This window comes from Scyliorhinus torazame, chromosome 5 (genome assembly GCF_047496885.1).
Source record: "Scyliorhinus torazame isolate Kashiwa2021f chromosome 5, sScyTor2.1, whole genome shotgun sequence".
Classification (NCBI taxonomy): domain Eukaryota; kingdom Metazoa; phylum Chordata; class Chondrichthyes; order Carcharhiniformes; family Scyliorhinidae; genus Scyliorhinus; species Scyliorhinus torazame.
Window position 1 is genome coordinate 147700973 of NC_092711.1, and position 24787 is coordinate 147725759.

The window sequence follows — 24787 nt, forward strand, 5'->3', positions numbered from 1 at the left end:
ACAGCTTAAGCACAGTAGTAATATTGAGGAACACTTCAATGAGGTGTTGCTCACAAATAAGCTGAAGAACTTGTGCGCATTGCATTTTAGATGGCGTGTTTGCTTCTGTGTGCTGGGATTTCCTAAGGTGCAAATATTCTTTGAACTGATAACACTTGTTTACTAATTTGTGGTCAATATCATCTTTGTAATACGATATTATAAGTTTAATACTGTCCTCATCAATTTCAGAATCGTTCACCATTCTGAGAGGAACTCTAACCTTTTCGCAATCTGCTCATATGGGTCAATCCTCTTGCGTAACTGGATTATCAAGCAGCCATAGAGTTGATATAGAACTTCTATCCTAAATTTGTAAGCTCCTCTCAAAGAAGCAATACCACTTGTTCCATCTCAAAATTTCCTTGTAACAATGCGTTTGGAAGAATCAGAATAACTTGTGTGATATCTTCACACTAACCTTTTGCTTCTGATTCATAGTGTGCAATCCTATCGGCTGAATTTTCTCTGAGTTCTTTAACAAACGAAAGTAAAGATGATAGCAGAAGATAACCTTCAAATACATGTCTATAATGAACATTGGTGCTGTGAGACCTGTGCCACTGACTCTACAATAAACACTGGTACAGTGAGACCTGTATCTCTGACTCTATAATGAACATTGGTACAGTGACACCTGTCTGTATAATGTTTCACCGGATACATTGTGGTTTGCTCTCACGCACAGGACTGCAAAGGTTTTTTTTCTTTTGTTTGTTTATCATTGATTGTCAAGTGCAGCAATCATAACATGTTACGGCAAACCTGAAAACTCATGAAACAAAAGCAGAGGCTGCATGGGCTACCGTACACACTCACAACATCCCAAGTGCCGGAGAGCAAAATGAAATATGTGCATTCAAAAACATATCTCGGCATATTGGAGCTGACAGCACAGGACCAGGGTGTCAGCACAGCACATCGCACTTGTGTACGAATTAGACAGCAACAGAGAGTTCTGCTGGTAAAAACTGAGATGAAGGCTGGGAGAGTGAAATAGCAAACCGGCAAAGGGGGGCATCTGAATTCACACCGTGAGTTCCCAGGCTGAGTGAGCTTTGCGTTTCAAAGAAGGCAGAGAAAGGGCCTTGGGACAGAATGTATCAACACTATGGCTGAAGACAAAACTAGCAAAGCAGGGCGCCAGTGTTTGTGCTGAGGTTTGGAGCCAGCTCTTTCTCATTCCTCCGATACACAGCTGCAAAATATGTGACCCGAGTGAAACTGACCAAGTGAAGAGTGCATGAGGGGAGAGCAGTCCCGTGAGCCAGGCCACATCAGCATTCTTTGAATACCCAATCACACACACACTGGCATTAACCCAAACACTTACGCGGGGTGACACTCTTCATCGAGACACAGCTACATTAGGAAGAGGAGGCAAATTTTGATCCTCAGCATTTCCTGATCGCATTTTTGCAGCAGAATAATCACTTTCCTTTTAACCTGGGACCCAGCACTGACTTATCTGCTTTAGTGAAGTCCTGCCAATTAATTTATGACTGCCTTGTAAAGTCGCTTCTGGGGCCCCTCTGGGATTAGGGGCCCTGAAGCTGAAGCTTCATTAGTCTCAGAGTAGATCCGCCCCTGCCCTGAGAGGATCAACGTTAGGGTTCGTTCGGAGGTGGCAGCCGTTTATCGACTTCTTCAGAGAAAACTAAACTGTCAGCAGAGGCAATAAAGGGGAGGGTGGGGGTGATGGGATAGGGGGGGGGGGGAAGAGTTAGGCTATTTTGTGTCCAGATAAGGCGGGAGCAGTGGGAGATGGAGGCATGTTTACACACTGAACTATGTTTACATTTGTATTGCTTATTGTTATAAAAGCATAAATGCCTTAATAAAATATTTTTAAAACTTTGCCCCTCGCACCTTAAGCCTATGTCATCTGGTAATTGACTTTACCAACCTGGGAAAAAGCTTTGGACTATCCACTCTGTCCGTGCCACTCAGAATTTTGTAAACTTTTATCAGGTCGTCCCTCATCCTCCATCACTCGAATGAAAACAATCCGAGTTTATCCAACCTCTCCTGACAGCTAATACCCTCCAGGCCAGGCAACATCCTGGTAAACCTCCTCTGTACTCTCTCCAAAGCCTCCACATCCTTTTGGTAATGTGGTGACCAGAATTATAGGCAATATTCCACGTGTGGCCTAACTAAGGCTCTGTACAGCTGCAGCATGACTTGCTCAATTTTCATACTCAATGCCCCGACCAATGAAGACAAGCATGCCGCCTGCCCTCTTAGCTCCTTATCCACCTGCGTTGCCACTTTCAGTGGTATGTTTATTATAATTTCCCAATCTACCACAGACAACTTGCCCCTCATACCATGACAGTTTCCTTCTGCGAGAAACACCCAGATAAATTAGACAGAAGAACCATGTAACCACCATAGCCCATCTTAATGGCAACGTGGCTGCTTTGGGAACTAAATATCTTCCAATGTGCAAACACCTTTTCATTCTGTGCTCCTCGTCAAACTTGGAACCAGGTAATCGCAACTAGCCTCAAAAATGGTCAGCCCACCGGAGGCAGAGGTGTTAGACCGGCCAGTCCAGCAGAAAGAAACCCTCCAATCATCACCATTCACCAGATGTCAGAATGAACAAAATGCAGTCCTGGATGTCAGTGAGAGCAGAAACAATAACAACGGCGCCAACATCTGTAATTTATTGTGAACTTGTTGGAGTCACAACACGTGTGATGAATCACAATACCCTTCCCCACATTGAGAGCAGATGAATGGTCTCTCCCCAGAATTAACTCGCTAGTGTCTCCGTAGTTGGGACGGATCATTGAATGTCTCCCCTGCTCAGAGCAGGTGAATGGCCTCTTCCAGGTGTGAATTCACTAGTGTTCCTGCAGGGTGTATGGATATCTGAATCCCTTCTCTCACTAAGAGCAGGTTAACGCCTTCTCCCTGTGTGAACTCGCTGGTGCCTCTGCAGGTTGGATAACCGAGTGAATCCCTTCCCACACTGAGAACAGGTGAACGGCCTCTCCCCTGTGTGAACTCGCTGATGTGTCCACAGGATCGATGAAGTAATAAATCCCTTCTCACACTGAGAGCAGTTGAACGGCCTCTCCCCAGAGTGAACACGCTGGTGTTTCCGCAGGTGGGATAACCGAGTGAATCCCTTCTCACAATGAGAGCAGTTGAACGGCCTCTCCCCAGTGTGAATTTGCTGGTGTGTCCATAGGTTGGATAACCAAGTGAATCCCTTCTCACACGGAGAGCAGTTGAACGGCCTCTCCCCAGAGTGAACACGCTGGTGTTTCCGCAGGTGGGATAACCGAGTGAATCCCTTCTCACACTGAGAGCAGGTGAACGGCCTCTCCCCAGTGTGAATTTGCTGGTGTGTCCGTAGGTTGGATAACCAAGTGAATCCCTTCTCACACTGACAGCAGGTGAACGGCCTCTCCCCAGTGTGAACTCGCTGGTGATTCTGCAGGGTGGATAACTCAGCGAATCCCTTCTCACACACAGAGCAGGTGAACGGCCTCTCCCCAGTGTGAATGCGCCGATGAACCTCCAGCTGAGATGGGACCCTGAATCCCTTCCCACAGTCTCCACATTTCCACGGTTTCTCCATGTTTTGGGTGTCCTCGTGTCTCTCCAGGTTTGACTATCAGTTGAAGCCTTTTATTTCTCACAAATATTCTCCTTCGAGATACAAAGTCCGGTGATATTCAGTTCCAAGGAATTGAGAGACTCAGCCAGATTGAGACGTGAAGTATGAGATTTCTGTCTGTAATTCCTCCTCTTCTAATATCCTGTAAAAACAATTTACAAAAGACATCACTGTCAGTACAGGACAGAAATTCAGAACAGAAAGTTCCAGTTTCTAGAGAACATTCTTTCCTCTCTCATTCCCCAAAAGCTGTAAATCTCCGTCCCACACACTCTCCCTCCATTCTCACTCTGCTGTATCTAATATTCATCCTCCCAATTCTCCTGACGGTGCTGATTCAGGCTGATTGACAGATCCATGCTCACTGCTTCCTGTCCTGAACACAGAGATCATAACAAATACGAGCTGCAGTTGGCCATTCGGCCCATCGAGCCTGCTCATCTATTCTGTAGGATCATTGGCCGATCTATGTCAGCGACATTCTCCGTGTTATTGACCAGAGGCTGAGTGTGCTGACTCAATATCTGTGAGCTCATGAAGCCGAGCTGTAAAACACCATGAAGAGGCTCGATGATCCGGAGGAGAGAATCCTGAACGTTGAGCAAGATGCCTCCTCGGCGGAGGCACAAATTCAATCCTTGGAAACCGGCCAAGTGATGTGGGGGACTCCTGGAGAACTTGGAGAACCGAGGGTCAGAGAAAGAACATTCGAGTCGTCGGCCTGCCAGAAGGTGTGGAGGGTGAGGCTCCTGTTCGGTTCTTCGAGGACCGGCTGCCACGTTTTCTCAAGCTGGATGTGAAGCCTGGGTGTTTCCAATTAGAAAGGGCATCAGATCCTGTCTTTGAGGCCGAGGGATAGTTTTCATCCCAGGCCTGTAATCATTCACTTCCACAACTTGAAAGATTACCAGAGGGTCCTGGAGAAGGGTCAGGTGAGGTGAGACCTGGCTCCCACCTCACCTTACAGTGAATTATGTCGCTTTATTCTGTGACCCTGAAAATTGTATCCGACAACTCCGTCAAGTCCTTCGATAATCCGACTACTGCATTGGCCTTCGCTAAATCCATGAAACGCATGAATTTGGAGGAATGGTTTGCAGCTCGGACTAACACAGGCTCTAATCCGGACTCTTTCCTATCATGGTGTTGTTGTCTGAATTTGTTATATTTTATCCTGTTGAAGGGAGTTGTTATTCTGTGAGCGCCGACTGAATGTCTTCTTCTCCTCAAGTGTTGCAGGGACTCGGATTATCTTATCTAGGGTCGTGTCTTTCTATTATTATCCAAGCGTTAACCATGGCAGAACCGAGTGGTGCCATTGCCAAAGGGTGGGTGGTGGTGGATGCAGGTCTTCATGGGTGGGTCTAAAATACGGGATGGACATTCAATCCCCATTCCCTTGTTGGCCCTTTTCTTCTCCTCATTTTGGAGAAGGTATCCTGAGGGTAACGACAGTCTGGCCGTGGGGTTAATCCTCCGGGTCCTCAGTCTTGTTGAGAAATGTCCCCTTGGATCTATTGTGGTGGTGATTCTTTTGTATTTTTGTTATTATGGGAGGGTTTATGTGTTGTTGACTTTATCCTACTCTGGTACAGATGGGGTTATCATCAGTGAAAGGAGCAGTTTGGGGAGACTTTGGTGCCTCCGATGTAAAGTGAGTTGGAGGAGGGGGTAATGGGGGCACGCTCGATTATAGGTGAAAATCTGTTCCTGTTCTCTCTGTCGCCTAACTAATGGCGGACGTAAATCTGCAAATTTTCTCAGGAAATTTACGGGGCATCCATCACCCTATCAGAAGGAAAAAGATCTTCTCTTTTCTTAAGGAGAAAGTCGACATAGCTTTATTATAGGAAACTCATCTGGATGATGAGGAATACTTTAAATTGAGGCAGGATTGGGTGGGCCACGTTTTTTGCCTCCGTTTCGTCAAGTAGCAAGGGTGTGGCGATGCTTATTAATAAAAATATCACTTTTAAGGTTGAAACCTGCACCAAGGACAAAGGAGGTAGATATGTGATCATGAGAGGTTCGGTGAATGGAGGTGTTGTTTCAATAATGAATGTTTATGGATCCCCAAATTGCTCCCCCGAGTTCATTATAAAGGATTTTGCAGTTAGCTTCAATTAACTCTTTTGTGGTTGGTGACTTCAATTGCCACTTAAATCCTCTGGTAGATAAGCTCCCGGTTACCACCAACATCCCCACGCTGCAGGCCTGGGCGTTGGCCTCGGCTTGTAATTTGATGACTGTAGGAATTTCAGAGATTTTGTATTCTGGGTATTTGGCGCAGTGAGGGCTAAAAGCCTGAGTTAGTGTGTGTGACTGCTGCAGCCATGTTTCTAAAAGAAATCCTAGTTTGAAAGACAACTGGGTTCTGGAGCCAGAGGTGCAATTAAAGCATCGTACAAAGCGTGGGCTCATGGTAAGTTGTTTGGATGAAGGGGATTCCCTGTGGAGTTAATTAGATTTCAGCTTGGTAAGATGATGTCAGTTCTGGGAGGAGCCACGGTATCAGGCGTTTTGCATGCAAGAAGTGTTTTAGTTGAGAATTAGTTCAAGATATGAGCAGTGGTCAAGCATCTCAGTTCAGTCTGGAGCTAGATTCGCAGTTTCTTTCCAAGCAGTTCAGAAGGTGAGCTGAAACAAGCTCACATAGGCAGTAGGTAGCATAGTGGTTAGCATAATTGCTTCACAACTCCAGGGTCCCATGTTCGATTTCCGGCTGGGTCACTGTCTGTGTGGAGTCTGCACATTCTCCCTGTGGCTGCATGGATTTCCTCCGGGTGCTCTGGTTTCCTCCCACCATCCAAAGATGTGCGGGTTAGGTGGATTGGCCATGCTAAATTGCTCTTCGTGCCCAAAAAGGTTAAGTGGGGGTTATGCTGATAGTGTAGATACGTAGGCTGGAGTAGGGTGCTCTTTGTAAGGGCCGGTGCAGACTCGATGGGGTGAATGGCCTCCTTCTGCACTGTAAATTCTATGGTCCATGGTCTAAGCTGAAACAACTTCCCAAGTTTCTTCATGGTTCTGACAGGATTGAGACCTTGTCTTTAAAGTGGTGACACAATATCTCTCTCAAAGAACATCTGTGTAAAGCAGGTATTGCTGAGGGCTAACTGTGTTTAACGGTGGATTGAGAGCTGAGATGTGTTTTTGTTGTTTGAGTGGGAATAAAGGTAGCAGTTAAGGGTATTGATTAGCATTGTTTAAGGACTAATTGTCAGCGGTTTCCTGGTGTGGTGTTAAATTTATTTTAATATTGTGTCAGTAATAAAGTTTGTTTTCATACAGCATGGCCCTATTTTTTGTAAAATCACTCCTGGAGTGAGGTATCCTTTCCTCACAGTCTTACAAAACACAAATAAAATATTGGGGTTTGTGTCCAGTATCCGAGCCACTGTTGGGGTCTGGTCCGGGATCATAACAGTGAGGAGGTGGGTTATGTGGATGTTTAGAGAACTTTGTACCCGAGAAGCAGAGATTTTACGTTCTTTCCAGCCCCACAGCAATGTCAGACTAGAATCGCCGACTTCTTTGTGCCGAGGACGATCCTACACCTGGTGTCCACTTGCACCACAGGGAGCATCGTAATCGCAGACCTTCCCCCGTTTGTCTGGAGTTTCTGCTCGAGGGCTCACCCCCAGGTCGAGAATGTGGAGGTTTGGAGCCTCCCCGAGTTCATTTATTCTGCACTTTCAGGAAGAGTTTGAGTTCTTCCTTTTGGTTAACTCGACCCCTGGGATTTCCCCCTCCATTTTGTGGGAGACGTGTAAAGTTTATGCTCGGGGGCTGATCATTTCTCACACTGCTAATAAAAGGTGCAGGATGCTGGAGAACCAGCGGCATCTGGAGGTTTGTTTGGCGAAGGTGGAGGAGAATCATCGACGCAGTCACACTGGGGAGAGGCCGTTCACCTGCTCTCAGTGTGAGAAGGGATTCACTCAGTTCACCCACCTGCAGAGTCACCAGCGAGTTCACACTGGGGAGAGGCCGTTCACCTGCTCTCAGTGTGAGAAGGGATTCACTCAGTTATCCAGCCTGAAGAAACACCAGCGAGTTCACACTGGGGAGAAGCCGATCACCCCTCGGTGAGGGAAGGGAACGCTTGATTCATCGCACCTGCTGAGACACCAACAAGTTCACAAGTGATTACAGGGGTTGGATTCTCTGTTATTGTATCTGCTTCAATTACATCTAGGACTGAATTTTGTTCATTCTGACAGTTGGTCAATGGGGAGGGTCGGAGGGTTTCTTTCTGCTGGACTTGGCAGTCTCATGGCTTTGCCTCCGGTGGGTGGACGCTCTTTGAGCCTTGTTGCAAATTCCTTGTTTCAAATTTCACAAGGATCAGAGTGAAGGGGTGTTTGGAAGTGAGCCGAAAATTAGTTTGCATTTCTGTTTGGATCCTCCCAAATTATACCACATTGCCATGACAATGGGCCCTGGTGGTTACATGTTTTTGTTTAATTTATCTGAGTTTTCTTCTGTGAGAAACACCATCAGGGTATGAGGGGCAAGTTGTCGGAGGGGGACTGGGAAACCACATTAAATGGTATAATGAGAGACAGGCAATAGCTAATATTTAAGGAATTATTATATATCTGCCGGGGGGGGGGGGGGGAGGGGAGGGGGGTCAGTTAGTTCAGTTGTCTGGATGGCTGGTTCACGATGTGGAGTGACTCCAATAGCAGGGGTTCAACTGTCGTACTGGCTGAGGTTATCCATGAAGGGTCCACCTTCTCAACATTGTCCCTCACACGAGGCCCTCTCTCCCTCTATTTCACTTTCTCCCTCCCCCTTGCCGGAACTTTGGCGCCTCTCATTTCTCATATATACACCAACTATCGATTCCTTTTGGGAACTGAAATCCAACAGGAAAAGTGATACAACCGTTGCGAACAAGGAAAGTTAAATAGTAGTAAGCCTGAGGATTGGGAACTTGTTTTAGAGTTCAGCAAAGGAGGATCAAGAAACTGATAAAGAGAAAATAGAATTTGAGAGCAAACTGGTGAGAAACATAAAAACTGACTGGAAAAGCTCCTATAGGAATGTGAAGAGGAAAAGAGAGGGTGCAGAGGAGATTTACAAGAATGGTACCAGGGATGAGGGACTTCAGTGAGTTGGAGAGATTGGAGCAACTGAATTTTCTCTTTTTAGATCAAACAGGAATTAGGGTTGGGAATGGGGCCAATGGGCCCATTGAGTCCATGCTGGCTCTCTGTAGATCGAACCATCGCCTTGTTCTATACCTGTCATTTTATTTCCCTCAGGTCCCCATCCAATTTCCTTTTGGAAACATTCCATCATCGCTGCTTCTACCCCCATCGTAGGGAATGGGCTCCAGATGTTTACCAATTTCTTTAAATGCAAACGGGTTTCAGAGAGCACAGAAGAAGGCCATTCTACCCATCATTCCCATTAACCCCAGTACCCTGAAAGTTTATACTTCTTTCCAGAGTGTGTCCAGTTCAATTTTGAAAGCTCTCGTTGAATTTACTTCCTGCACAATTGTCAGGCTGTGAATCTCAAATCACAATAACTCGTTCTGTTTTAAATTAAATCATTTCACAATATCCTACGTTTGGTTTCTCACAAGGTATTTGAAATGGAGTGAAAGGCATGGTTGTTACACAAAACTACGACTCAATCTTTATTAATGATCATTGTGAGTGAGCCGAGTATGATATGTCCAAGTCTGGGGACTATTTCTAAAATGAAATTACATTTCTATAGCACCTTTCATGACCACAGGATCTCCTCACACATTTTACATCCAGTGAAGTGCTTTTGAAGTGTAGTCACTGCTGTCATGTGGGGAACGATTAGGTATGCCTTAGTAATAAAATTTAATTTTAAAATAATCTTCATCCATAAGTAACAAGGTCAAGGAAGCAATGTTAAACTCTAGCACATGAGTGGACTTCTAATTAAAAATGAATACTGTATAAACCAAAATGTTTCCAGAAACTGCTGAAGTAGTGGAAATTGTTTAAACTACTCATTCCAAAATTTTGAAAAGCTACTGGGTCATCATATACTGCCAAAATCTGGCTCAAGAATAAGATTCATTGGTCCATCCGATCAAAATTAGTAAGAAAGTAAGCTATTGTATTCTACAAAACTGTCTTTTTGAACTACTGTATCCTGTATTAACCAAATGTATCAATTGAAGATTACTGAATTAATTAGCTACTGATCAGAAACAGATGATTGAATAAGTAGTGAGCTTTAATTGAGTTACAGTTAATGAATCAATTGTTACGTTAAAAGACAGTTTTAATTGCTGTAAAAATGTAATGCTCACTTTCTGAGTATGTAAAGAATGTGCAATGAGGATAAATGTACTGGCAAGAGAGACCTTCAAGCTCTGATTAGCCTCAACATTTGAAACCATAAATAAGGGATTATATAGAATCAGATAAAGGGATAGTAAGAAACAGTTCTGTTGTATTCATGTCTAAAGTAATGAGAGATGTGTGGAGTTTGTATGTTCTCCCCGTGTCTGCTTGAGTTTCCTCTGGGTGCTCTGGCTTCCTCGCATAGTCCAAAGATGCGCAAAGTTTAGGTGGATTGGCCACGCTAAATTGCCCCTTAGTATCCAAAGTTTCCACAAACAGCAAATGATAATGAGCAGATGATGTGTTTTTAGTTATGTTGATTGAGGGATAAATATTGACCAGGACACCGGGGATAACTCCCCTGCTCTTCTTCAAAATAGTGGCTGGAGGAACTTTTACACCCACCTGGGGGGGGGGGGGGGGGGGGGGGAGACAGGGCCTCAGTTTAACATCTTATTTGAAAAAATGCTGTTCTGACAGTGCAGCACTCCCTCAGTGCTGGGACCAGGAATGTTGGATTGGATTTTTGTCCTCAGGTCTCTGGACTGGGATGTGATCCCACACCCTTCTGACTCAGAGATGAGAGAGCTGCCCACTGAGCCACGGCTGACACTATAGACTATGGGCGCGATTCTCCGGCCTCGTTGCGCTCTCGATTAAGAGGAACGAGGACGCTGAACAGCGGGAAATGCCCATAACGAGATCCGCGGCAGGCGCCAAAAAGTTTGCGATGCAACCAGCCCACTCCCCTTGGTGAAATCAGGATCTCGCCGTAGCGAGGTGAGAAGCCAATTATCACCACTTCAGCCCCATTTCTATAAAATTAACGAGAGCTACCCCAGATCCAATGGCCTCCCGTCATTCAGCGGCCTCTTCAGCAAGTGCTCACACTGGCGCCGAATAGTATTTCTTTTGAAAAGCTGAAACCAATGTCATGTGAGATTACCTTTAAGAAATGAACCTTTAACAGATTAAGCTGATCATATTACTGAAGTGATGTGACAGGGAGGAGCTGAGCTCACTTCTGCTTTTGGTTTCAGTTTGAGAAAGCAGCTTGGATGTGTCTGTGTGTTTCCAGAGAGCTGCAGGAAGAAAAGCAAGGTGCTGGAGCTCAAGTCAACCAAGCTGATATATCTCTCCCACCCAACAGAAAATATATATATTCTGTGACCTGGTGTGTTACTGTTTTGAAGGTTTGAAGTCTTTTGGATGTTTGAAGGAACATTTTGAGGGATTATTTCGTGTTGTATTATTTTCGGGGTTATCTTTGAAATAAGGAGTGTTAAGGGATCCAATGTTTATTTAAAAGGTTAAGTTGAGTTCATAGAATAAACATTGTTTTGTGTTAAAAACCACATGTCCATAATTGTAATATCACACCTGGGGAATAAGCCACGTGCTTCAAAAGCAGCAATCCATTAAAGGGGGAGGTTGGTTGAACTCCATGATACATTTTGAGGTTCTGAAAACACTTCTCCCTTAACACCAGGCAGAAGGACTCCTGTGGTGAGCCGAGGTGAGTAGCCATCTTTGCTCACAGGCAAAGAGCCCGGGGGCGCTGGGCATGCTGCCCCAGTACTCGGGGGGTGGGGGACCTTCTGCAGGGGTGGGTCGCCAAGGGGTGAGGATGGCTCTGGGGGTGGCAACTACATGGGCACCACCATGCCAACCCCTGGATCATGTGTTCCCATTCCAGAGCCAACCCTTGTCCCTGCCCATCTGCCCCAACGACCACCGATAACCCCACCGACTGCTGAGGCCTCTGGCTGTGTGGCTGAAGGCTATTGCTGATAGGGAACTGGCAATCGTGAGCCCTTCACAGATGCCAAGAGGATTCCCGTGGGTGGGCAGGCCTTGTAGCATGTGGGAGTCATTGCCTAGCATTGCAATCAAACCTTGATGCCTGGACACTGTGCCTGAACACTTCGGGAGACAAGAGCATACACGCAGCATCCGCAAACCCAGGGGATGGGACAGAGCCTCAGGGACGTCCACGGCCAGAGGGTGGGTGGGTGCCACGTCAGGTGGGGGGAGGTGGGATGCCTGGAGAGATGGGCAAAGGGACCAGGGGTCAGCCTGCATTGCAGAAGAAAGTGACAGAGGCATCATAATGTCATAATGTTTGTGCAAAGAGGTATTTATTGTGCTGTACATTATCCCACTCCTGGTGGCGTGGTGCCCCCCCCCCCCCACCCCTGCGCCCAGTACCCTCGGTGATCCTCGCCGTGCCTGGCCCTCCTAACTCTAACACTATGTCTGGCCGTGACCAACGTTGACGAAGCTGCACAGGCGTGACTGACACTCATTCACGTGTCTATCTGAAACCGCGCACCAGGGAATGAACGCAGGCGGACCATTTTGGTTGAAGCCACGCTAACGTGACTGACGGATTCGAAGCCGCGGAGGTGGGCCAACGCTCACTCGAGCGTCTGGTTGAAGCTGCACAGGTTGTTGAAGCCATGCAAGTGGGCCAATGCTCACTCGAGTGTCTAGTTGAAGCCGCATAGTTCACTGCTTTTTCTTTCCCTTTGTCTATTTGTTAGATTTCTTTCTCCATCGCATCAGAAAATAAATAAATAAATATTGCCGAATACAAAAAGAAAGAGAATGTTCCGGGTTCTGATTGAGGAGCCGTGAGCTCCATCACAGGGTTCACAGCGGAACATCAATCTCAGTCAATGCAGAAAGATGGTTGGGACCCACACCTTACGGCTGGGGGACAGGAAAGCTGGCGGATGGGTCAGAAGAAGTTTAGAGAACAAAAGGGGTAATAATTCTGAGCAGCCTATATTTAGTGAATAATTAGACAAAGGAATGAGACAATCCAGTCCAGCCGGTGGCTGCAGTTTGCAGCAACACAGTTGGGCAGATAGGGTGGGGCCGCCCCAGTGGATAAAACGTAATCACCAATCGCCCTTGGGCCGAGGATACTGAGCCTCATCTCCCTGTGGCCAGAACCAATAGATACTGAGAACTGAAGGAAAAGGAGAGACATTTAGTAAACCCACAGGGTAAGACTAATCCTGAAGGAACACAAATTTGCTGAGGAATGGCAATGGTGTCACTTTACCTGCCTGAAGACACAGGAAACTGAGCGATAAAATGAAACAATTCAGCTGGACAGCTGGAAACGAAATACAGGCTTGTGTCTCAAAGGAAAACTCCGTCTGTGAAAAAGCATTTTTGCAAACTTTAAACCAAGGCCTTTCAGAGCAAGTAGATAAGGACAAGTACAGCTCCTCCTGCGATTACCAAGGGGGAGGCTGCCCTAAACATTACAGTCATATATTCTCCCCTCCCTTGTTCTGGCGAGTTAGCCACAGTTATAGTTAAAAATGTAACAAATGAATTTACTGTTCCATTTGAGATGCTAATAAGAGGTTTTTTATTGTGTTTAGTTCTAAAAAAATGTTTACAATTAGTTTGGATAGGAAACTAAACTTCATCTAATGTGAAACTCTGATTTAAATAAAATTCCAACCGCTTGGATTTAAGAGATAGGTTTGAAAGTAAGTAACCCATGTTTAGGTCAGTCTGTTCCAAAACAAATATAATACGCGTTTGGCAGCAATCCAATTTTAACTCCCCAGTACATTTGGGTGATAAAAAATGTTGAGAGTGAGTTTTAAAAAAGATATTTTTTTATTCTCCTCTTTTCTCCCAGATTTACACCCAACAATAATCAGTAACAAATATGTCAATCCCCATATCAATAACAATGATCCCATCCTCCCACCAAACCCCAAACATTAGCCCGCATGTTTACATAAACAAATGACAAAAAGAAATCAGGAATCACCCATAGTCGCCATTAACACACACAGCCCCCCTCCCCCCTCCCCCAACCCTCCCCCCCCTCCAACTAATGTTCAATGTTATCCAGTTCTTGAAAGTGCATAATGAATAATGCCCATGAATTGTAGAACCCCTCCATCCTTCCCCTCAGTTCAAACTTAACCTTCTCAAGAGTCAAGAATTCCAACTGGTCCCCCCGCCACGCCAGGGCACAGGGTGGAGAGGCTGCTCTTCAACCCATCAGGATTTGCCTTCGGGCGATCAACGAGGCGAAGGTTACAACATCTGCCTCCGCACCCGTTTCCAACATTGGCTGGTCGGACACCCGAATATGGTTGGAGTTCTGTAAACATCTTCCATGACCAAAAGGGGGAAGTGTTGGAGGTCATTTTGTGATACTGGACTATGATATAAATTATAGGTGGCACTGTAACTACATCTGTGCTCCCATATTACTTTTAAATAGTTCTGATGAAACAAAAGGTACTCATTGGCTTAGATGCATGTTTAGAAGAGGCAATTTGTAGAAATAGATAGTGTATACACAATGCTGTTAACATCAGAAAAGACACAAAATGGCTGTTAGCTATTTTGTGATATAAAATGGCTGAACAAGCCACATTCCCTGTAAACTGTCTCATGAGACCCAAGCGTGGGTATGTATAGAGAGTGTCCCAACAGCCGCTGATAACAGCTTCACAGAACAAGACTTGCAATGTATCCTTGATAAGCTCAAGGTCTAAGGCTGTAGACAGGGCACATTAGTTAGTTTTGAATGACTTCTGTATGAAGTTAGGGGCGGGTAAGACAACAGCCACTTTAACCATATATGTGATAATTGGGTATGCCAGGAAAATTGATTGACTGCATGTAAAAAGTGTGACGTGAATATAGTTGATTGATTGTATGTAAATGAGAAAACAACTAATTCCGCCCCTTGAATCTGTATATTATCCCATGTGAGCTTTAGCTCAAGTGAGAGAAGGTGCTGTCACAGGCTGTGGAGTCTGAGACCTTCCCTCCCAGAATTCTGACATAATAAACTGCTTTTTTTACTTATACTCAGGTCATTGTGTGAATATTTTCACCCCTAACATTATAATTCTTTTATTTCATGATGTGATATTCCCAATGAGAGAGTGACCTCGAGGAATTGAGCTGAGTTCTAACTGTACCATCAAGCAACATTGCATAATATTATGTATTAAAACCCCATTCCTGTTTGTTTCAGTCTGGTCAAGGAACTTAAACTATGTGACGATGGAGCAATATAGGAAATGATAGAGGCAATGATTCAATAACAGTCCTGCTGATATTGTCTCTTTAAACATTTCAAGTTCTTTTATAAATACATTTAGAGTTTCCAATTATTTTTTCCACCTCCCCAGCACGCTGGCTTAATCCATCTCAGCTGGAGGTCTGAGTCAGCCTGCCATCGGCGGCGAGACCTTCCCCCCCCCCCCTCACCGCTCCCGCTGTCCGATCTCCCGCGTCTCACGTTCAGGGAGCGAGCAGCCAGCTTCCGTCCTCCTCCACCTCCCTCGGCACCACCAGCAGCAGCTCAGAGGGATCCTGGGTGATCTGGTCCTGCAGGAACTTCCTCAGTTCCTCCTCATTCCCGATTGGAACCGGGGCCTTTAGCTTGGAGTCCAGGTTGTAGTAGGCCCCGTTGATTTGCCTGACTGCCACCCAGTGCTTGCGCTGGATGGGGAGTGAGACAAAGCCCAGCGTCATGTTGGAGGGAATGTTGAGGATGAAGCCATGGACCCGGCACAGCACCAAGCTGCTGAGCGACTTGCGTTTATCCCACCAAATCGCAGCGAGACCTTGAGTTAGCAAGGCGGCCATGAGGACGTTGACATCATAGTTCCCGGTTCCTAACAAACTGCGATGTGGATTCACCAGAGAGTCGGGAGCCAGCTCAGCCCGTCCAGCTGCTGCTGGGTGAAGAGCGGCTGCTGCAGGAGGTTGTTGAGGGTGTGGAGGGCGCAGAGCTCTAGGCGCTGCCGCTCGTGGTACAGCGGAGGGGGAGGGGCTCCAACATCCCCACACCCGGGGGGGGGGGGCTCCGACATCCCCACACCCGGGGGGGGCTCCGACATCCCCACACCCGGAGAGTGAGGACAGGCCGCCGGGTGAGTCACTGCCAACCCCGAGGAGGCGCCATTCCCGCCCAGGCCCAGACAGAGAGCCCTTTTTGCATCTTTTAATGACTTATTATTTTTCTTTTTCTTTCTTCAATCTAAAAACAAAAAATTTCTTTAAAAAAAAGTTTTTTTGAATATTCCTCAAAACGTCCCCTGGGACCGGACTTCCGACTTCTTTAAAAAAACACACTCTTGGCGGGAGCCACCCGGTGTGGAACATCTCCACTACATTGCGCCCTGGCTTCGGGCCTGCCGCCTCATCCTCAGTTTGGCTCCGCCCCCGTTGCTCCAAATGCGTGCGTCCCGGGCCCGACACCTCAGCTCCGGCCGCCAGACACTCGCGTGGATTTCCTCGCCGGTTCTGAAACCGGCCCGGCTGGACGCCCGGTACAGCCCCAAAGGCCGCCGGAAATCGGGGGGGGGGCGGGGTGCAAAAAAACACGGTAAACCCCCGAAAGCGGCGTAGACAGTGGCCACCGGCAGGAGCTCCTTGAGGACAGAGACTTCGACTCTTTCCACAGTCAGTCCCCTGGAACACTCTCACTCGGGTGTGTGTGTCTCGGTGCTTTTCCAGTCACACTGATGTTTAAAATCTTTTGATGCCGACAGATCGGGCAAACATTTCTCCTTCTAGATTCAAAGGCTGATGATACTCAGATCCCAAGGTATCGAGTGACTCTGTAAGACCGAGACGTGACAATTGAGATTTCTGTCTGTAATTCCTCCTCTTGTAATATCTGTAAAAGGAGTTTACAAAAGTCAGCACTCAGTACAGGATAGAAATTCAGAACAGAGAATTCTAGTTTCTGTGGAAAATTCCTTCCTCTCATTCCCCAATACCTCGTCTCCAATACCTATTCCCCATACCAGGGAGGGGACTCGGATGGATGGAGCCGAGTTTCCAGGGAGCGGACTCGGAGGGGCAGGGTATCGGAGCACTGACTGTAGGAAGGATGAGCTATCTGACCACTGCACCCTGGTGCAGGAGGCCATTTAAGCGGGGGGAGGAAGTGGTAGTTGTCGGGGATTCTATAATTAGGGGAACTGCTAACATCCTTTGGAAGCAGGACCGAGAGTCCCACATGGTATGTTGCCTGCCCGGTGCCAGGGTGAGGGGCATCTCCAACCAGCTTGAAAGGATATTGGAGAGGGAGGGGGAGGATCCAGTTGCTGTGGTCCACGTTGGGGCAAACAACATCAGCAAGACTCGGAAAGAGGATCTGTTTGGGGAAAATCAGGAACTAGGAACAAAATTAAAGAACAGGCCCTAAAAGGATATAATCTCTGGATTATTACACGAGCCACGTGCAAATTTGGCACAGGGATGAGAAAATTAGGGAAGTAAACACGTGGCTAAAGGAGTGGTGTGAGAAAGAGGGGTTCCATTTCATGGGGCACTGGCATCAATGTTGGGACAGGAGGGATCTGTACCGTTGGGACGGTCTCCACCTGAACCGATCTGGGACTAGTATCCTCACGGAAAGGATAGATAGGGAGGTCACTGTGGTGATACACCACTGTACTTCCCTAGCATTGTATATAGTTATATAATAGTTGTGTGTAACGTGGCCCTGTAATCCTGTGTATGGTACTGTGTATTGTACTGTAGCTCTGTAGAGGTTCGGTCACCTGTATGTAACCTGACCTGGCCACAGAGAGCTCTGCCTTAGCCACTCCCCCGGGAGTTCAGTATAAGACCAACTTCTGTGACCAGGTCCCATTTTGTCTGGGGTCGTCTGTGTCAGGTAAGCTTCCTATGTAGTGTATTAAAGCCTTAGTTAAAGTCTCACATGTCTTTGTGGTTCTTGACGCTTAGTGCATCAAGCATTTCATGGGGCACTGGCATCAATATTGGGACAGGAGGGATCTGTACCGTTGGGACGGTCTCCACCTGAACCGATCTGGGACCAGTGTCCTCACGGAAAGGATAGATAGGGAGGTCACAAAGACTTTAAACTAACAAATGGAGGGGGAGGGGAAGGCCTCAGGGGAACTCAATACAGTTCCAAAAACAAGTAGCAGGATGGTCTGGACTGGGTACCAAATACACCGGTTATAAAGTTTACAGGAGGGACAGAGAATATGGCAGAGTGGGTGGAGTAGCCTTACTGATTAGAAATACTATCACCTCAATGGTGAGGATTGGATTTGTTTATTGTCACGTGTATCGAGATACAGTGAAAAGTATTGTTCTGTGTACAGTTCAGACTGATCATTCCATACATGAGAACAATACATAGGGCAAACATCAATACACAAGGCGCCTTCTCCTCATCCAAAATAGCCCCGTAAACCACCAATACTACCCCTTCCCCAGTCCCCCTGTCGTCAGCACCTCCTCCAGCAATGTGGAAGCTGGCTCTACTGGGAAGCTCTGTATCTCCTTTCTGGCAAAGTCTCGAACCTGCATATATCTAAATATTTCCCCCTGCTCCAGCCCATACTTCGCTCTCAGCTCCTTCAATCCTGCAAAATGACCCCCAAGAAATAAATCTTTTAGTGTCCTAATTCCTTTCCAATCCCATCTCCTAAAATTTCCAATCCCATTTCCCTGGCTCAAATCTATGGTTATCCTCTCCTTTCTTAAGGAGAAAGTCGACATAGCTTTATTACAGGAAACTCATCTGGATGATAAGGAACACTTTAAATTGAGGCGGGATTGGGTGGGGCAGGTTTTTTCATCTCCTTTTCATCAAGTAGCAGGGATGTGACAATCCTTATTAATCAAAATACCCCTTTGAAGGTTGAAACCTGCACCAAGGACAAAGGAGATAGATAGGTGATCATTAGAGATTCGGTGCATGGAGATGTTCTTCAATAATGAATGTTTATGGATCCCCGAATTACTCCCCGGAGTTCATTACTAAGGCCTTTGTGGATTTTGCAGAGTTAGCTTCAACTAACTCTTTTGTGGTTGGTGACTTCAACTGTCCCTTAAATCCGCTGGTAGATAAGCTCCTGGTTACCAGGACCCCCCAACCCCCTTCCACCCCCACCCCCCCTCCACCCCCACCCCGCAAGCCAGGGCATTGGCCTTTACTTGTGAGGAGGTGGGTTATGTGGATGTTTGGAGAACTTTGCACCAGAGGGGCAGAGATTTTACCTTCTTTCCAGCCCCACATCAATGTCATACTAGAATCAACAACATTTTTATGTCAAGGACGATCCTACACCTGGTGTCCTCTTGCACCGTTGTGACCATCGATTGTGGACCATCCCACTGTTTCTCTGGAATTCTACTCGAAAGTTCACCCCCAGGTCGAGAATGTGGAGGTTTGCTGCCTCTCTGATAAGAGATACTTAATTTACTAAGCATTTTAAGAACGAGTTGGAGTTTTTCCTTTGGATTAACTCAACCCCTGGTATTCCCCCTCCATTTTATGGGAGACATGTAAATTTTATGCTCGGATGCTGAAGAACCAGCAACGTCTGGGGGTTTGTTTCACGAAGGCCGAGCAGAATTATGAGGAGATCTCGAATAAGCTATTGCTGAAGGAGGTTAATGTGGCAAGAGTGGCTTTGGACTCCCTATTGATGCAGCAGGTCGAGAAAGGTTTGCGAGGCAGACGTTGTACCAGTTTGGGAATAAACCGAACAAATACTTGACCTGTTTGACAAAGAAAAAGGCCGACATTGGAACAATTCCCTCTGTGCGGCTTGGGGGAGAGAAAAGGGTTGTGAGGACAGAGGAGATAAACAGGGATTTGGGGAATTCTATGCAGGATTATAAAGTCTCTGAAGTCTGGTGAAGTGTTGCTGGATATGGAGCATTTATTCTCTTCCCTGAAGCTTACGGAGGCCTCAGAAAGCCACTGTGAGCCTCTTAATGCTCCCCTTTCCAGGGAAGAGGTCTCAAAGGCCATGAAGGAGCTGCAGCTGGGTAAAGCACCAGGAGCGGATGGCTGTGGGTGTGATTTTTATAGGGGGCTTGAGGACTTGTTGTTGGACCCATTGATGGGTATGTATTGTCACTCTTTTGACTCAGGGATGCTGCCATCGACTCTTCGGGAGGCTAATATCTCTTTGATTCTGAATGACCCAGAAAGTGTGCCTCTTATTGGCCAATATCTCTTTTGAATCTTGACTTCAAATTACGATCTAAAGTTTTGGCGAGAAGGCTGGAGGACATCCTTCCAACAATCGTACGGGGGAGGGGGGAACCTGGGTTTATAAGGGTTTTCCAGTAACAATGTTGGACGGTTGCTGAATGTGATTCAGGCTTTTCAGAAATACACAGTGGATGGGCTGGTGATCTCCTTCAATGCAGAGAAAGCTTTTGCTCAAGTCGAATTGTCTGGTGCATACGGTTCGAGGCTTCGGAATGGGTGAGGATTATATCGAGTGGATTCAATTGTTCGATTAAAGATAAAGTCGCCAAGGTCCCAGATGACCATAGGCTGCTTTCCCCTTTTAAGGGGTAGAGCTGACTGGTGGTGATTTAACCTGAGGATCAACACACCTCAAGCAAGAGACAAGGTTGAGAAGGTGGTGCCTTCATGAATAACACAGCCGGGAATTGAAGCCTCGCTCTGCATCACGAACCAGCTGTCCAAACAACTGAGCTAAACCGGCCCCTGTTATATTACAGGCTGGTCAGGGGCAGGGCTCATGGATGGTTTATAGTTGTCGTATTTGAGCTTGAGAGAGAGTCTCGACAAATAAATGTGTCAAGCTGAGGGAGCAAAGGATGTCAATGCCTTTAAGAGAGAGAGAGAGCTGGCCAAGCTTTCCAGAGTCTCCACCCTCCCTGGATTCACTTCCCTTCAGTTGCTGCAAGTCACAAATTGAAGGTCAGAATGAGAAAAGAAATGGAAAGGGGGAGAAAAGAAAGTGTTTTACTCACAGATGTTGGAGACAGGGAGAGGTTTCTAGTCTAATTTTGCTGTTTTTCAGTTAAAAGTGCAGTGTGTAGATTAGTGTATGATTGGCTGAAGCTGCCCCACCCTAATTGCTGAGAGGCAGTTATCTGGCAGTCACCTGAGGCCAGTTTAGGGGCACAAAGGTACACATTGTATTCTTCTCTTTGAAGTTTAAGTAGTGTGAGTCATCCTGAAGTCTGTATAAAAGACAGACAGAAAGCGCACTCAGTAAGCGCTGCGCAAGTCAAGGAGACACAGTCTGAGTGAGTGAGACACATCCAGAGTGGGAATTTGGAACTTGGTAATTTGGTGCAGTGAGGTAATTCGGTGCAGAGTGGGAGAAGGTGCTTTTTCCCTCCTGTTTTGTTCTCTCTCTTTCTTCTGGCCTGTTACTTTTAATCAGCAGGGAGAGAACCTGAGAGCATCTGAGACCCTCAGAAGGTAAGTTAGTGATTTTTCCTCATTTTTACTTTTATTACCTTTTCAAATTGTGTGTGGGGGGATGGGGACGGGAGGACGGGGGGACGGGGACGGGACACGGGGGGGGGGGGGGGGGGGAGACTGAAGTGACATCATAGAAAAGCTGTGACCTGATTGGCTGGTTGGGAATCTACACTAAATTTAAAAAATTAACCATTGGTAAACTAATTAAACATAATTACTTAATTATAATTTAGAGGGGTATCTAAGCCAGAGATCGGAGAGTACTGTATTTAGCTTTCACATTTATAGTAGAAATCTAGTGCGAGGAAACATATAGTTAACAGTAACTTTTAAAAAAACTTTTAAATTTAATTTACTAATTAATTGATGCAATGTCAATTAGAGGGGTGCAGTGCTCTGACTGTGAGATGTGGCAGGTTCCGGAGGCTTCCAGCGTCCCGGATAGCTTCATCTGCAGAAAGTGCACCCAACTGGAGCTCCTCACAGACTGCATGGTTCGGTTGGAGCAGCAGTTGGATGCATTTAGGAGCATGCAGGTGGCGGAAAGTGTCATAGATAGCATTTATATAAATGTGGTCACACCCAAGGTGCAGGCAGAGAAATGGGTGACCACCAGAAAGGGCAGGCAGTCACTGCAGGAATCCCTTGTGGTTGTCCCCCTCTTGAACAGGTATACCCCTTTGGATACTGTCGGGGGGGGATAGCCTATCAGGGGAAAACAGCAGCAGCCAGAGCAGTGGCACCACGGCTGGCTCTGATGTTCAGGAGCGAGGGTCAAAGCGCAGAAGAGCAATAGTCATAGGGGACTCTATAGTCAGGGGCACAGATAGGCGCTTCTGTAGACGTGAAAGAGACTCCAGGATGGTATGTTGCCTCCATGATGCCAGGGTCCAGGATGTCTCCGAACGGGTAGAGGGCATCCTGAAGGGGGAGGGCAAACAGGCAGATGTCGTTGTACATATTGATACTAACGACATAGGCAGGAAGGGGCATGAGGTCCTGCAGCAGGAGTTCAGGGAGCTAGGCAGAAAGTTAAGACAGGACCTCTAGTGTTGTAATCTCGGGATTACTCCCTGTGCCACGTGCCAGTGAGGTTAGAAATAGGACGATAGAGCAGCTAAACATGTGGCTAAACAGCTGGTGTAGGAGGGAGGGTTTCTATTATCTGGACCACTGGGAGCTCTTCCGGGGCAGGTGTGACCTATATAAGAAGGACGGGTTGCATCTAAACTGGAGAGGCATAAATATCCTGGCCGCAAGGTTTGCTAGTGTCACACGGGAGGGTTTAAACTAGTATGGCAGGGGGGTGGGCACGGGAGCAATATGTCAGAAGCTGAGAGCATTGAGGGAGAACTAGGGAATAGGGATAGTATGGCTCTGAGGCAGAGCAGACAGGGTGAAGTTGCTGAACACAGCGGGTCTGGTGGCCTGAAGTGCATATGTTTTAATGCAAGAAGTATTACGGGTAAGGCAGATGAACTTAGAGCTTGGATTAGTTATTGGAACTATGATGTTGTTGCCATTACAGAGACCTGGTTGAGGGGAGGGCAGGATTGGCAGCTAAACGTTCCAGGATTTAGATGTTTCAGGCGGGATAGAGGGGGATGTAAAAGGGTGGCGGAGTTGCGCTACTGGTTAGGGAGAATATCACAGCTGTACTACGGGAGGACTACGGGCAGTGAGGCTATATGGGTAGAGATCAGGAATAAGAAGGGTGCAGTCACAATGTTGGGGGTTTACTACAGGCCTCCCAACAGCCAGCGGGAGATAGAGGAGCAGATAGGTAGACAGATTTTGGAAAAGAGTATAAACAACAGGGTTGTTGTGATGGGAGACTTCAACTTCCCCAATATTGACTGGGACTCACTTAGTGCCAGGGGCTTAGACAGGGCAGAGTTTGTAAGGAGTATCCAGGAGGGCTGCTTAAAACAATATGTAGACAGTCCAACTAGGGAAGGGGCTGTACTGGACCTGGTATTGGGGAATGCGCCCGAATGAGTTTCAGTAGGGGAGCATTTCGGGAACAGCGACCACAATTCAGTAAGTTTTAAAGTGCTGGTGGACAAGGATAAGAGTGGTCCTAGGGTGAATGTGCTAAATTGGGAGAAGGCTAATTATAACAATATTAGGCGGGAAATGAAGAACCTAGATTGGGTTATTTTGGAGGCTTTCAAGTGTCAGTTGAAAGGAATTCAGGACCGGCATTTTCCTGTGAGGAAGAAGGATAAATACTCCAATTTTCGGGAACCTTGGATAACGAGATATAGTAGGCCTCGTCAAAAAGAAAAAGGAGGCATTTGTCAGGGCTAAAAGGCTAGGAATAGACGAAGCCTGTGTGGAATATAAGGAAAGTAGGAAGGAACTTAAGCAAGGAGTCAGGAGGGCTAGAAGGGGTCACGAAAAGTCATTGGGAAATCGTGTTAAGGAAAATCCCAAGGCTTTTTACAAGTACAAAAAAAGCAAGAGGGTAGCCAGGGAAAGGGTTGGCCCACTGAAGGATAGGCAAGGGAATCTATGTGTGGAGCCAGAGGAAATGGGCGAGGTACTAAATGAATACTTTGCATCAGTATTCACCAAAGAGAAGGAATTGGTAGATGTTGAGTCTGGAGAAGGGTGTGTAGATAGCCTGGGTCACATTGAGATCCAAAAAGACGAGGTGTTGGGCGTCTTAAAAAATGTTAAGGTAGATAAGTCCCCAGGGCCTGATGGGATCTACCCCAGAATACTGAAGGAGGCTAGAGAGGAAATTGCTGAGGCCTTGACAGAAATCTTTGGATCTTCACTGTCTTCAGGTGATGTCCCGGAGGACTGGAGAATAGCCAATGTTGTTCCTCTGTTTAAGAAGGGTAGCAAGGATAATCCAGGGAACTACAGGCCGGTGAGCCTTGCGTCAGTGGGAGGGAAATTACTGGAGAGAATTCTTCGAGACAGGATCTATTCCCATTTGGAAGCAAATGGATGTATTAGTGAGAGGCAGCATGGTTTTGTGAAAGGGAGGTCGTGTCTCACTAACTTGATAGAGTTTTTCAAGGAGGCCACAAAGATGATTGATGCAGGTAGGACAGTGGATGTTGTCTATATGGACGTCAGTAAGGCCTTTGACAAGGTCCCTCATGGTAGACTAGTACAAAAGGTGAAGTCACACGGGATCAGGGGTGAGCTGGCAAGGTGGATACAGAACTGGCTAGGTCATAGAAGGCAGAGAGTAGCAATGGAAGGACGCTTTTCTAATTGGAGGGCTGTGACTAGTGGTGTTCCGCAGGGATCAGTGCTGGGACCTTTGCTGTTTGTAGTATATATAAATGATTTGGAGGAAAATGTAACTGGTCTGATTAGTAAGTTTGCAGACGACACAAAGGTTGGTGGAATTGCGGATAGCGATGAGGACTGTCAGAGGATACAGCAGGATTTAGATTGTTTGGAGACTTGGGCGGAGAGATGGCAGATGGAGTTTAATCCGGACAAATGTGAGGTAATGCATTTTGGAAGGTCTAATGCAGGTAGGGAATATACAGTGAATGGTAGAACCCT

At 46.6% G+C, this 24787-nt stretch overlaps 1 protein-coding gene and 1 pseudogene across 2 annotated transcripts in view; both read right to left on the bottom strand.

The window, feature by feature from the left end:
• Positions 1 to 15269: 15269 nt before the first annotated feature.
• Positions 15270 to 16289, bottom strand: LOC140422712 (josephin-2 pseudogene; annotated as a pseudogene).
• Positions 16290 to 16483: 194 nt separating this feature from the next.
• The window catches only part of LOC140422014 (uncharacterized), a 332008-nt gene continuing 323704 nt past the window's right edge, over positions 16484 to 24787 (bottom strand). For both annotated transcript variants that reach the window (XR_011947223.1, XR_011947222.1), the window contains exon 2: positions 16484 to 16690. The gene's annotated coding sequence lies outside the window, so the exon portion shown is untranslated. The remainder of the gene's footprint in view (positions 16691 to 24787) is intronic.